This window comes from Bombina bombina, chromosome 4, assembly GCF_027579735.1.
Source record: "Bombina bombina isolate aBomBom1 chromosome 4, aBomBom1.pri, whole genome shotgun sequence".
Lineage (NCBI taxonomy): Eukaryota > Metazoa > Chordata > Amphibia > Anura > Bombinatoridae > Bombina > Bombina bombina.
Genome location: NC_069502.1, coordinates 286641716 through 286655850, shown reverse-complemented (window position 1 = coordinate 286655850; position 14135 = coordinate 286641716). Strand labels below are relative to the sequence as shown.

The 14135-nt window shown below is 42.7% G+C and overlaps 1 protein-coding gene across 3 annotated transcripts in view; it reads right to left on the bottom strand.

Annotated features, from left to right (window-relative positions):
- The window catches only part of HLTF (helicase like transcription factor), a 502174-nt gene that overhangs the window by 333809 nt on the left and 154230 nt on the right, over positions 1–14135 (bottom strand). The gene's annotated exons all lie outside the window — the stretch shown is intronic.

The window sequence follows — 14135 nt, the reverse complement described above, 5'->3', positions numbered from 1 at the left end:
TGAACGTTCCCTCTTTTTTGGGAACTACGAACAGATTGGAGTAGAACCCCATCCCTCGTTCTTTTAATGGAACAGGATGAATCACTTCCAGAAGATAACCCTGGAAGACTATTTCTAGCGCCCAAGGATCCAGAACATCTCTTGCCCAAGCCTGAGTGAAGAGCGAGAGTCTGCCCCCCACCAAATCCGGTCCCGGATCGGGGGCCCGCATCTCATGCTGTCTTGGGAGCAGTGGCAGGTTTCTTGGCCTGCTTTCCTTTGTTCCAGCCTTGCCTTGGTCTCCAGGCTGGATTGGCTTGAGAAGTATTACCCTCCTGCTTAGAGGACGTAGCACTTGGGGCAGGTCCGTTTCTGCGAAAGGGACGAAAATTAGGTTTATTTTTGGCCTTGAAAGACCTATTCTGAGGAAGGGCGTGGCCCTTGCCCCCAGTGATATCAGAGATAAACTCTTTCAAGTCAGGGCCAAACAGTGTTTTTCCCTTGAAAGGAATGTCAAACAATTTGTTCTTGGAAGACGCATCCGCTAACCAAGATTTTAACCAAAGCGCTCTGCGCGCCACAATAGCAAACCCAGAATTTTTCGCCGCTAACCTAGCCAATTGCAAGGTGGCGTCTAGGGTGAAAGAATTAGCCAATTTAAGAGCACGAATTCTGTCCATAATCTCCTCATAAGAAGAAGAATTACTAATAATCGCCTTTTCTAGCTCATCGCACCAGAAACACGCGGCTGTAGTGACAGGGACAATGCATGCAATTGGTTGTAGAAGGTAACCTTGCTGAACAAACATCTTTTTTAGCAAACCTTCTAATATTTTATCCATAGGATCTTGGAAAGCACAACTATCTTCTATGGGTATAGTGGTGCGCTTGTTTAGAGTAGAAACCGCCCCCTCGACCTTGGGGACTGTCTGCCATAAGTCCTTTCTGGGGTCGACTATAGGAAACAATTTTTTAAATATGGGGGGAGGTACGAAAGGTACACCGGGCCTGTCCCATTCTTTATTAACAATGTACGCCACCCGCTTGAGTATAGGAAAAGCTTCGGGGGGCCCCGGGGCCTCTAGGAACTTGTCCATTTTACATAGTGTTTCTGGAATGACCAGATAATCACAATCATCCAAATTGGATAACACCTCCTTAAGCAGAGCGCGGAGATGTTCCAACTTAAATTTAAAAGTAATCACATCAGGTTCAGCTTGTTGAGAAATTTTTCCTGAATCTGAAATTTCTCCCTCAGACAAAACCTCCCTGGCCCCCTCAGACTGGTGTAGGGGCCCTTCAGAAACAATATCATCAGCGTCCTCATGCTCTTCAGTATTTTCTAAAACAGAGCAGTCGCGCTTTCGCTGATAAGTGGGCATATTGGCTAAAATGTTTTGATAGAATTATCCATTACAGCCGATAATTGTTGCATAGTAAGGAGTATTGGCGCGCTAGATGTACTAGGGGCCTCCTGTATGGGCAAAACTGGTGTAGACGAAGGAGGGGATGATGCAGTACCATGCTTACTCCCCTCACTTGAGGAATCATCTTGGGCATCATTTTTACTAAATTTTTTATGACATAAATCACATCTATTTAAATGAGAAGGAACCTTGGCTTCCCCACAGTCAGAACACAATCTATCTGGTAGTTCAGACATGTTAAACAGGCATAAACTTGATAACAAAGCACAAAAAACGTTTTAAAATAAAACCGTTACTGTCACTTTAAATTTTAAACTGAACACACTTTATTACTGCAATTGCGAAAAAGTATGAAGGAATTGTTCAAAATTCACCAAAATTTCACCACAGTGTCTTAAAGCCTTAAAAGTATTGCACACCAAATTTGGAAGCTTTAACCCTTAAAATAACGGAACCGGAGCCGTTTTTATATTTAACCCCTTTACAGTCCCTGGAATCTGCTTTGCTGAGACCCAACCAAGCCCAAAGGGGAATACGATACCAAATGATGCCTTCAGAAAGACTTTTCTATGTATCAGAGCTCCACACACATGCAGCTGCATGTCATGCTGTTCTCAAAAACAAGTGCGCCATACCGGCGCGAAAATGAGGCTCTGACTATGATTAGGGAAAGCCCCCATAGAATAAAGTGTCTAAAACGGTGCCTGCCGATATTATTTTACAAAAAATACCCAGATTAAATGATTCCTCAAGGCTAAATATGTGTAAATATGATCGATTTAGCCCAGAAAATGTCTACAGTCTTAATAAGCCCTTGTGAAGCCCTTATTTACTGTGTGAATAAAAATGGCTTACCGGATCCCATAGGGAAAATGACAGCTTCCAGCATTACATCGTCTTGTTAGAATGTGTCATACCTCAAGCAGCAAAAGACTGCTCACTGTTCCCCCAACTGAAGTTAATTCCTCTCAACAGTCCTGTGTGGAACAGCCATGGATTTTAGTAACGGTTGCTAAAATCATTTTCCTCATACAAACAGAAATCTTCATCTCTTTTCTGTTTCAGAGTAAATAGTACATACCAGCACTATTTTAAAATAACAAACTCTTGATTGAATAATAAAAACTACAGTTAAACACTAAAAAACTCTAAGCCATCTCCGTGGAGATGTTGCCTGTACAACGGCAAAGAGAATGACTGGGGTAGGCGGAGCCTAGGAGGGATCATGTGACCAGCTTTGCTGGGCTCTTTGCCATTTCCTGTTGGGGAAGAGAATATCCCACAAGTAAGGATGACGCCGTGGACCGGACACACCTATGTTGGAGAAACATAATTTATGCTTACCTGATAAATGTATTTCTCTTGTAGTGTGTTCAGTCCACGGGTCATCCATTACTTATGGGATATATTCTCCTCCCCAACAGGAAGTTGCAAGAGGATCACCCAAGCAGAGCTGCTATATAGCTCCTCCCCTCACATGTCATATCCAGTCATTCGACCGAAACAAGACGAGAAAGGAGAAACTATAGGGTGCAGTGGTGACTGGAGTTATAATTTAAAATTTAGAACCTGCCTCAAATAGACAGGGCGGGCCGTGGACTGAACACACTACAAGAGAAATAAATTTATCAGGTAAGCATAAATTATGTTTTCTCTTGTTAAGTGTGTTCAGTCCACAGGTCATCCATTACTTATGGGATACCAATACCAAAGCTAAAGTACACGGATGATGGGAGGGACAAGGCAGGAACATTAAACAGAAGGAACCACTGCCTGTAGAACCTTTCTCCCAAAAACAGCCTCCGAAGAAGCAAAAGTGTCAAATTTGTAAAATTTGGAAAAAGTATGAAGTGAAGACCAAGTTGCAGCCTTGCAAATCTGTTCAACAGAGGCCTCATTCTTAAAGGCCCAGGTGGAAGCCACAGCTCTAGTGGAATGAGCTGTAATTCTTTCAGGAGGCTGCTGTCCAGCAGTCTCATAGGCTAAGCGTATTATGCTACGAAGCCAAAAAGAGAGAGAGGTAGCCGAAGCCTTTTGACCTCTCCTCTGTCCCGAGTAAACGACAAACAGAGAAGAAGTTTGTCGAAAATCTTTAGTTGCCTGTAAGTAGAACTTCAGAGCACGGACCACATCTAGATTATGCAAAAGACGTTCCTTCTTTGAAGAAGGATTAGGACATAAGGATGGAACAACAATCTCTTGATTGATATTCTTGTTAGAAACAACCTTAGGTAAAAACCCAGGTTTAGTACGCAGGACTACCTTGTCTGAATGAAAGATCAGATAAGGAGAATCACAATGTAAGGCAGATAACTCAGAGACTCTACGAGCCGAGGAAATAGCCATCAAAAACAGAACTTTCCAAGATAAAAGCTTAATATCAATGGAATGAAGGGGTTCAAACGGAACACCCTGGAGAACTTTAAGAACCAAGTTTAAGCTCCACGGAGGAGCAACAGCTTTAAACACAGGCTTAATCCTAGTCAAAGCCTGACAAAAAGCCTGGACGTCTGGATTCTCTGCCAGACGCTTGTGTAAAAGAATAGACAGAGCAGAAATCTGTCCCTTTAGTGAACTAGCGGATAAGCCCTTTTCTAAACCCTCTTGTAGAAAAGACAATATCCTAGGAATCCTAACCTTACTCCATGAGTAACTCTTGGATTCACACCAATATAAATATTTACGCCATATCTTGTGGTAAATTTTTCTGGTAACAGGTTTCCGAGCCTGTATTAATGTATCAATAACCGAATCCGAAAACCCACGCTTTGATAGAATCAAGCGTTCAATTTCCAAGCAGTCAGCCTCAGAGAAATTAGGTTTGGATGGTTGAAAGGACCCTGAATTAGAAGGTCCTGCCTCAGGGGTAGAGACCATGGTGGACAGGATGACATGTCCACTAGGTCTGCATACCAGGTCCTGCGTGGCCACGCAGGCGCTATCAGAATCACTGATGCTCTCTCCTGTTTGATCCTGGCAATCAGTCGAGGAAGCAACGGAAAAGGTGGAAACACATAAGCTATGTTGAAAACCCAAGGGGCTGCTAGTGCATCTACCAGCACCGCTCCCGGGTCCCTGGACCTGGATCCGTAACAAGGAAGCTTGGCGTTCTGGCGAGATGCCATGAGATCCAGATCCGGTTTGCCCCAACGAAGAATTAGTTGGGCAAATACCTCTGGGTGAAGTTCCCACTCCCCCGGATGAAAAGCCTGGCGACTTAAAAAATCCGCCTCCCAGTTCTCCACGCCTGGGATGTAGATCGCTGACAGGTGGCAAGAGTGAGACTCTGCCCAGCGAATTATCTTCGAGACTTCCAACATCGCTAGGGAACTCCTGGTTCCCCCTTGATGATTGATGTAAGCCACAGTCGTGATGTTGTCCGACTGAAATCTGATGAACCTCAGTGTTGCCAACTGAGGCCAAGCTAGAAGAGCATTGAATATTGCCCTTAATTCTAGAATGTTTATTGGGAGGAGTTTCTCCTCCTGAGTCCACGACCCCTGAGCCTTCAGGGAGTTCCAGACTGCTCCCCAGCCTAGTAGGCTGGCATCTGTTGTTACAATCGGCCAATCTGGTCTGCGAAAGGACATTCCTTTGGACAGATGAACCCGTGATAACCACCAGAGAAGAGAATCTCTGGTCTCCTGGTCCAGATTTAGCAAAGGGGAGAGATCTGAGTAATCCCCGTTCCATTGACTTAGCATGCATAGTTGCAGCGGTCTGAGATGTAGGCGCGCAAATGGCACTATGTCCATCGCCGCGACCATTAAGCCGATCACTTCCATGCACTGAGCTACTGATGGGCTTGGAATGGAGTGAAGGACACGGCAAGCATTGAGAAGTTTTGATAGCCTGGACTCCGTCAGGTAAATCTTCATCTCTACAGAATCTATAAGAGTCCCTAGAAAAGGGACCCTTGTGAGTGGTAACAGAGAACTCTTTTCCACGTTCACTTTCCACCCATGCGACCTCAGAAATGCTAGAACTATCTCTGTATGAGACTTTGCATTTTGAAAACTTGACGCTTGTATCAGAATGTCGTCTAGGTACGGAGCCACCGCTATGCCTCGTGGTCTTAGTACCGCCAGAAGAGAGCCCAGAACCTTTGTAAAAATTCTCGGGGCCGTAGCCAACCCGAAGGGAAGGGCTACAAACTGGTAATGCCTGTCTAGAAAGGCAAATCTTAGGTACCGATAATGATCTTTGTGAATCGGAATGTGAAGGTAGACATCCTTTAAATCCACTGTGGTCATATATTGACCCTCTTGGATCATGGGTAGGATGGTTCGAATGGTTTCCATCTTGAACGATGGAACCCTTAGAAATTTGTTTAAGATTTTTAAATCTAAGATTGGTCTGAAGGTTCCCTCTCTCTTGGGAACCACAAACAGATTTGAATAAAACCCTTGCCCCTGTTCCGTCCGCGGAACTGGGTGGATCACTCCCATCACTAAGAAGTGTTGTACACATTGTAGAAATGCCTCTTTCTTTACTAGGTTTGTTGATAACCTTGACAGATGAAACCTCCCTTGTGGAGGAGAAGTCTTGAAATCCAGAAGGTATCCCTGAGATATAATCTCCAGCGTCCAGGGATCCTGTACATCTCTTGCCCAAGCCTGGGCGAAGAGAGAGAGTCTGCCTCCCACTAGATCCGTCTCCGGAAAGGGGGCCCTGACTTCATGCTGTCTTAGGGGCGGAAGTAGGCTTTCTGGCCTGCTTGCCCTTGTTCCATGACTGGTTGCTTTTCCAACCCTGTCTGTAACAAGCAGTAGTTCCTTCCTGTTTTGGAGTGGAGGAAGTTGATGCTGCTCCTGCCTTGAAATTACGAAAGGCACGAAAATTAGACTGTTTGGCCTTTGATTTGGCCCTGTCCTGAGGAAGGGTGTGGCCCTTACCTACAGTAATGTCAGCAATAATTTCCTTCAAGCCGGGCCCGAATAAGGTCTGCCCTTTGAAAGGAATGTTTAACAATTTAGACTTAGAAGTTACATCTGCTGACCAGGATTTAAGCCAGAGCGCTCTGCGCGCCTGTATGGCGAATCCGGAATTTTTAGCCGTAAGTTTGGTTAAATGCACTACGGCATCCGAAACAAACGCATTAGCCAGCTTAAGGGTTCTAATCTTGCTCAGAGACTCATCCAATGGTGCTGTGCGAATCGTCTCTTCCAGAGACTCAAACCAGAATGCCGCTGCAGCAGTGACAGGCGCAATGCATGCAAGAGGCTGTAATATAAAACCTTGTTGAATAAACATTTTCTTAAGATAACCCTCTAATTTTTTATCCATTGGATCTGAGAAAGCACAGCTATCCTCCACCGGGATAGTGGTACGCTTGGCTAAAGTAGAAACTGCTCCCTCCACCTTAGGGACCGTCTGCCATAAGTCTCTTGTGGTGGCGTCTATAGGGAACATTTTTCTAAATATCGGAGGAGGGGAAAAAGGCACACCGGGTCTATCCCACTCCTTACTAATAATCTCTGTAAGCCTCTTTGGTATAGGAAAAACGTCAGTACACACCGGCACCGCGTAGTATTTATCCAGCCTACATAATTTCTCTGGGATTGCCACCGTGTCACAATCATTCAGAGCCGCTAACACATCCCCTAGCAACACGCAGAAATTCTCAAGCTTAAATTTAAAATTTGAAATTTCTGAATCCGGTCTCCCCGAATCAGAACCGTCACCCACAGAATGAAGCTCTCCGTCCTCATGTTCTGCAAATTGTGACGCAGTATCAGACATGGCTCTCGTGTCATCGGCGCGCTCTGTCCTTAACCCAGAACTATCGCGCTTGCCTCTTAACTCTGGCATATTGTATAACACTTCTTTCATAACATTAGCCATATCATGTAAAGTGATTTGTAAGGGCCTTGATGTACTTGGCGCCTCAATCTCACGCACCTCCCGAGCGGGAGACGAAGGTACTGACACGTGAGGAGAGTTAGACGGCATAACTGCCCCCTCGTTGTCTGGTGATAATTTTTTAAGCGGTACAGATTGATTTTTCAAAGTAACATCAATACAATTGGTACACATATTTCTATTGGGCTCCACAACGGCTTTTAAACATAATGAACAAGCAGATTCCTCTGTATCAGACATGTTTAAACAGACTAGCAATGAAGCTAGCAAGCTTGGAAAATACTTTCAATAAGTTTGCAAGCAATATAAAAAACGCTGCAGCGCTTTTAAAAAACACAGTTGAGTAACTAAAGAATAATTCAGTTATAGTCAACAATTCTTTAAATGTACTAAATAGCAGAGGATTGCACCCATTAGCAACCGGATGATTAACCCCTCAGTACCCAAAAAAACAGATATCAAATTAATATAAAAACGTTTTTATCACAGTCTAACACACTGTCACAGGTCTGCTGTGACTGATTACCTCCCTCAAAAAACGAATTTTGAAGACCCCTGAGCTCTCTAGAGACGTCCTGGATCAAGGAGGAAGAAGCAGGAAGACTGTGCTAGAATTTTAACTGCGCAACAAGGCACTAAAAAGAGGCCCCACCCGCTCATTTACAACAGTGGGAGACCTGATATAACGGTTTCTATGCAGAAATATACGTTAGCCATGTGGAAAAAAATTCATGCCCAAAGGATTTATCACCAAAGTACCTCACAAAACGAATAACATGCCAGTAAACGTTTTGAAAATAAACTTCTTTAAATGTCATGCAAAGTTATCACTAAGCCTGCAACCAGTCGCTACCACTGCAGATAAGGCTTAAGCATTATTTCAGTATTAACAGTATTTTCACAGTCAAATTCTAGTCCCTAGAAAATAACTCTACTGTGCATACATTTATCAGCCTGATACCAGTCACTACTACTGCATTTAAGGCTGTACTTACATCATACGGGTAACAGCAGTATTTTCTTAGTCAATTCCATTCCCAGAAAATATTGTACTGCACATACCTCATTTGCGGTGGACCCCGCATGCTATTCCCATGTTCTGAAGTTACCCCACTCCTCAGAATGTCGAGAACAGCCAGTGGATCTTAGTTACGCCTGCTAAGATCATAGAAAATGCAGGCAGTTTCTTCTTCCAAATACTGCCTGAGATAGAAAAAACAGCACACTCCGGTGCCATTTAAAATAACAAACTTTTGATTGAAGAATAATTAAGTAAAAACTCCAGCTCCTCTCGCGACCTCCTCCTTTGTTGAGGGTTGCAAGAGAATGACTGGATATGACATGTGAGGGGAGGAGCTATATAGCAGCTCTGCTTGGGTGATCCTCTTGCAACTTCCTGTTGGGGAGGAGAATATATCTCATAAGTAATGGATGACCCGTGGACTGAACACACTTAACAAGAGAAACATTATTGCCCACAAAACGTTAACAGCACTCCCAGTTCATAAAACGTTTGACCACAAACATTCAAAACTCAGTGTCAACCATTTTTTAATTAGCCCCTTATGCAAGCTTAGTAATGCCTGTCTATAGCTCTCAGGATTACTGCTTACCCTTACCCTCATGGGGATACTGTCAGCCTTTCTGAAATACACAGTCTCTCCAGAAAAAATGACTGAACATACCTCACTGCTGTATAGCATGAAAACGTTCCTCACACTGAAGATTCCTGTACTCCTCAGCCTCTGTGGGAACTGCACTGGATCTTAGTTACAAATGCTAAGATCATCATCCTCCAGGCAGAAGTCTTCATCCATCTGCTGCCTGAGAGTAAATAGTACACACCGGTACCATTTAAAACAAAAAACTCTTGCTTGAAGAAATTAAAAACTAATATTTTATCATCTCTTTCACTTTACCCTTCCTAGTACTTAGAGTAGGCAAAGAGAATGACTGGGGGTGGAGCTAAGGGAGGAGCTATATAGACAGCTCTGCTGTGGTGCTCTTTGCCACTTCCTGTTAGCAGGAGGATAATATCCCACAAGTAAAGGATGAATCCGTGGACTCGTCGTACCTTATAGAAGAAAAATCTCTAAGATTATGAATTTTCCTTTTGCACTTATATATTATAACTTTTAGTTACAAACTGTATTTTTATCTTTATCATTAAATAACTATCAGAATTTTGATCTACTTAGTAATTTATTTGGTTGATTCTCGCAATATCCAATGAAAATCCTTCTTAGGGTTTATAAACCATCTATCTGATCTCATCTGGAGCTTGACAAAGGGCCGGAACAGGCTGAAACGCGTTGCTCCTGTTGTTGCATTATTTTGTCCCTCATAGGCATCCGTATCAGAAAGGATCTAACAGCCGCTGCAAACTTTGTACCATCACTGTGGACACTAACACAGTCGGTTACTGCACAGACAGGGATACGCCTTAAGGAGAAGACACTGCGCCCTAAGAGAACCTCTGGTGTAAGTAAAAGTGAAAACCATTTGCTTGGTTCTTTTTCTTCGTTTGATTTGAATATATCTGTGTTCCAGCTCTGATCCTGAGTTGAAGTGAAATATCGTATTGCAAGTCATCTGATCTCTGGTTTTGATCCCAGCTTCATAACGATCTTGGATACTACACTTTGTATCACCATATTGGTTCTTTGGGATATTCAACACTACTGCCATTTATTCAATATTGTTTTTAACACATTTTTGTTTTGTCTTTGTTTTTATATACGTCTGATCAGCGTATTCTATGTATTTTAATAAATTGTAATTTTTGGATACATATTATATCTGTGAGCTAGCAGTATTTGATTTGCAACATATTGCCACTATTTTATTTACACTATGGTGTCCTGATTTAAGCTGTTAGCGCTGTGGGTAGAGTAATCTACTACTAGTTAGTTTTCTCATTTAGTATTGACAATTTTTGGAGGTTTGGGATCCTCCTTTATCCCACTAGCATATCAAGTTCTATCAGCTCAGGGAAAATACACACATTTTTCTTTTTAGATATTTATACAGAGAAAGGGAATGCATTCCTAAAACATATACAATTTTCCCCACACTAGAAAGGAGCCATACCCAACCCTTCTGTACATTATTGTACAAAATTGTGAGAAAACATGTCATTATAATTGTGAAAATAAAGCAAAACTAAGGGGGAAACTGGTATAGATGGAGGTTGATATATAATACAAAAGAAGTCAAACATAAATCAACATAAATGTATCATCTATATTGTCACGGGAGTTGCAGTAAACGCCATCGGCAGGCAGCTGGAAGACCAGTAACACCCCCGGCGGCCTACCCAGGCTTCTGGAATTGAGCGCCAGACCAGAAGTGAGCCTAGGTGCTGTATATCTTCAAAGTGGTGCAGATCGAACAGCGTTTAAGGGATCAGGTCGCTCTTTTGAGATGTTGTCGGCAATTAGGTGAGGCACCGGGCAAACCATGGTTTTGGGGGTCCCTATGCAGACAGGAGGAATGGGGACACTGATTGTATAGGGGCATTGGAACTCTTGGACAATGGACACTATAGGCAGGAAAACCAAGGCGGGAGATTGCTATCAGGGCCAGTCTCTCACTCTGTGTGTGTATAAATACTGTGTTCTCAATAAAGCAGTCATGTTTTACCAAACATCAAGCCACAACTGATTCTTGGGGGAAAGCTATAATCACTTTGGAAATCTTTAATCACTTTTTGGGAGCTTGCAATAACCAAGGAAGCCCTTGCTAACGGAGAAACTTAGCCTCCATTACATTTGGTGGCAACGGGTGGGGTTTTGCTTCCTTAACTGAGCCAACTACCAAACCACCACCGGGACAAACAAAGCAGCATTCGGTCTTCGTCTGTTCGTGTCTGGTGGATGGAACAGCGTTACACATCTCTAAAGAGAAGCACCCTCAAAGCTTTGCTGAAATCCAGAGGACAAGTGGCCAGCAAAAAGCCTAAGTCTAGGAGGCGCCTTCTGTTTCTGTATTTCAGAGTGGAAGTGAAGTCTTTTAACCCTAAGAAGAGCGACCTTGATGGAACATATGAACTGTTCATAAGAACTATTTGGACAGTCGTTCTTAATTGTGACTCTCACCTTTGTGAATTAGAATATCATTATAGATTTTATTGTTATTCTGTGCGCCCCCTAAGTGTTTTGTTTTTTTTTTAGCAAAAAGCCTAAAGCTATCTTAGTTGCAGAGCTCATGGAGGGAGATCAGGCTGGTAACCACTCAAAGAGCTGCAGCTCCATAACCTCTGGGAAAAGTGACTTTGCCAGGGAGGTCAGAGACCGCCAGTTAGGGCTGGGCAATATGGGGGGAATCCGAATTTTTTTTTAAAAAAATGCAATTGCAATTTAATCCTGATTTTCTTTTAAATTACTATAACACCTTAATTTTTCATTAAAACATTTATTTAACACTACAGAATCTTAAAGGGACAGTAAAGTCAAAAAAATTGTTCATGATTTAAATAGGGCATGCAATTTTAAACAACTTTCCAATTTACTTTTATTACCAATTCTGCTTTGTTCTCTTGGTATTCTTAGTTGAAAGCTAAATCTAGGAGGTTCATGTGCTAATTTCTTAGACCTTGAAGACTGCCTCTAATCGGAAAGCATTTTGACAGTTTTTCACCACTAGAGGGCGTTAGTTCGTGTGTTTCATATAGATAACATTGAGCTCTGGCACGTGAAGCTCCTAAGAGCAAGCATTGATTGGCTAAAAATGCATGTCTGTCAAAAGAACTGAAATAAAGGGGCAGTTTGCAGAGGCATAGATACAAGGTAATCACAGAGGTAAAAAGTATATTATTATAACTGTGTTGGTTATGCAAAATTGGGGAATGGGTAATAAAGGGATTATTTACCTTTTTAAACAACAAAAATTCTGGTGTTTACAGTCCCTTTAATTTAAATGTTTCTCATTGACCAATACAGGCTGAGAGCATTAAAATACACAAAGTGCGAACAGATTTTGTGGGTTTTAGTGCAGATCAGTGATCTCCACAAAGATATGACTGTCTTTTTACATTGCTCCTTCCTTTCTGCCTCAGCTCATATGAATCTATAGCAACTATTTTAAACCTGAACAATAAGAAAGTACACTGCCATATAATTATCATGCATTTACCCAAAACAATCTGCTCAACTAAAATCATTATTTCTTCACACTAAATACCACACTTGGGGTTTAAATAATTGAAAAACAACTTTTATTAGACAACTTCTATCCCCACTCATTCAACCAATAAATTACCTCAAATAGAGGAGCACATGGCAACACTTCTGAACTTCACATATTAACATACGGGCAATTGTGTCTGGGAAAAAATATTTTAAGTTACGTTGTCACTCGCACACTTCGTTCACACTACCTACATAGGAATTGCGCATCCCAAAATGATGTCATAGTGGGCGTAGTTAGAAATCGCATACCCTCACGGTTTTTAAATTGCGGCGGTTAATCACGGTTTAAAATCGCATATGCGATTAATCGTGCAGCCCTACCACCAGTCCATATATGAGCACATCCCACACTGGATTTGATACGATAATTATCTGCAGAAGTCTCTTTGGAAAGAGAAAAGCAATAGAAGAGGCAAGAGCAAAGAGCGAGAAGAAAGGGAGCATCAAGAGCGTGAAAGAAAATGAAAAGGAGCGTGCCTATCAGATACAGCTAGCAGAGCTTCAATAACGGTAAGTGAGAGCAGGCACCCCAAGAATAATAATAGCCAGAAGAAGAAACTGCCTGTTCAGGCCTTCTGTACTTTTGGGCTCGAGGAAGATATTGATGGGCTCCCATCTTGGCCAGCTAGCTGACAGGGAAGGCAGCAGAGGCATACCAGGCAGTTTCAGACAAAGACAGCATGTGCTATGAGTGGGTCAGGGAGGCACTCTTAGGTATGCCATCACCCCTGAGGCTTACCATTGCAAATTCCGGGAGCTGAGGAAAGCAGACCAGGATTCTTATTCCGAGTGGGTGTACTGAATGCACGGTGCCGCAAACCACTAAATGCTGGAGTCCCAAGCCGCCACTCTATCCGCTGTGCAGCTAATACAGTTGGAGCAGTTTTATAATTGCGTGTCAATGGAAGTGAGGGACTAGGTTCGGGACAAACAGCCCTAAACCGCAGAGGCCGCTGCAGGGCTGGCTGATGAATACGGCAACACTAGGCAACCGAACCTGCTGGACCTCACAGCATTCCTTGACCCCTGGCGATTGCCCCACGACAGTCGTCCTGGCTCGACACCATTGATGATCCTGGCTAAGAGGCCCGGACTCCGGTGCTATAGCTGCAGCCAACTAGGACATGTCCACAGCAACTGTCCACAGACCCAGGATTGCCTGTCCTGGACACGTCTCTAGAGCCAGGGGAGGGTCCCTGTGTATTTAAAAATATTGAGCTGTGTTCTCAATAAAGCAGTCCTGTTTTACCAAACATTGAGTCTAGACTGATGCTTGGCCGAAAGCTATAATAATTTTGGGAAGCTTCAATAACTTTTTGGGAGCTTGCAGTAACCAAGGAAGTCCTTGCTAACAGAGATATTCAGTCTGAGTACCGTAGCTCCATTACATATAGCGTCAAAGTGAAACAGCTCTTCAAAAATCCATAATAACAGATTACATATTTACTTTCATGGTTTACTATTGTCGATCGTTTATACAAAATTACAATAGAAAAAAATAAGAAATAGATGGATGCAGAGAACATATCCAAAGCCTATCACTTTGGGAAAATGTGCAACTAATTTAAAGGACCAGTAAATACAATAAATGTGCATAGTCAACAAATACATTATAAAAAGGCAATGTGATAGTACTTAGTCTGAACATCAAATGAGTAGTAGATTTTATTTTTCTGAC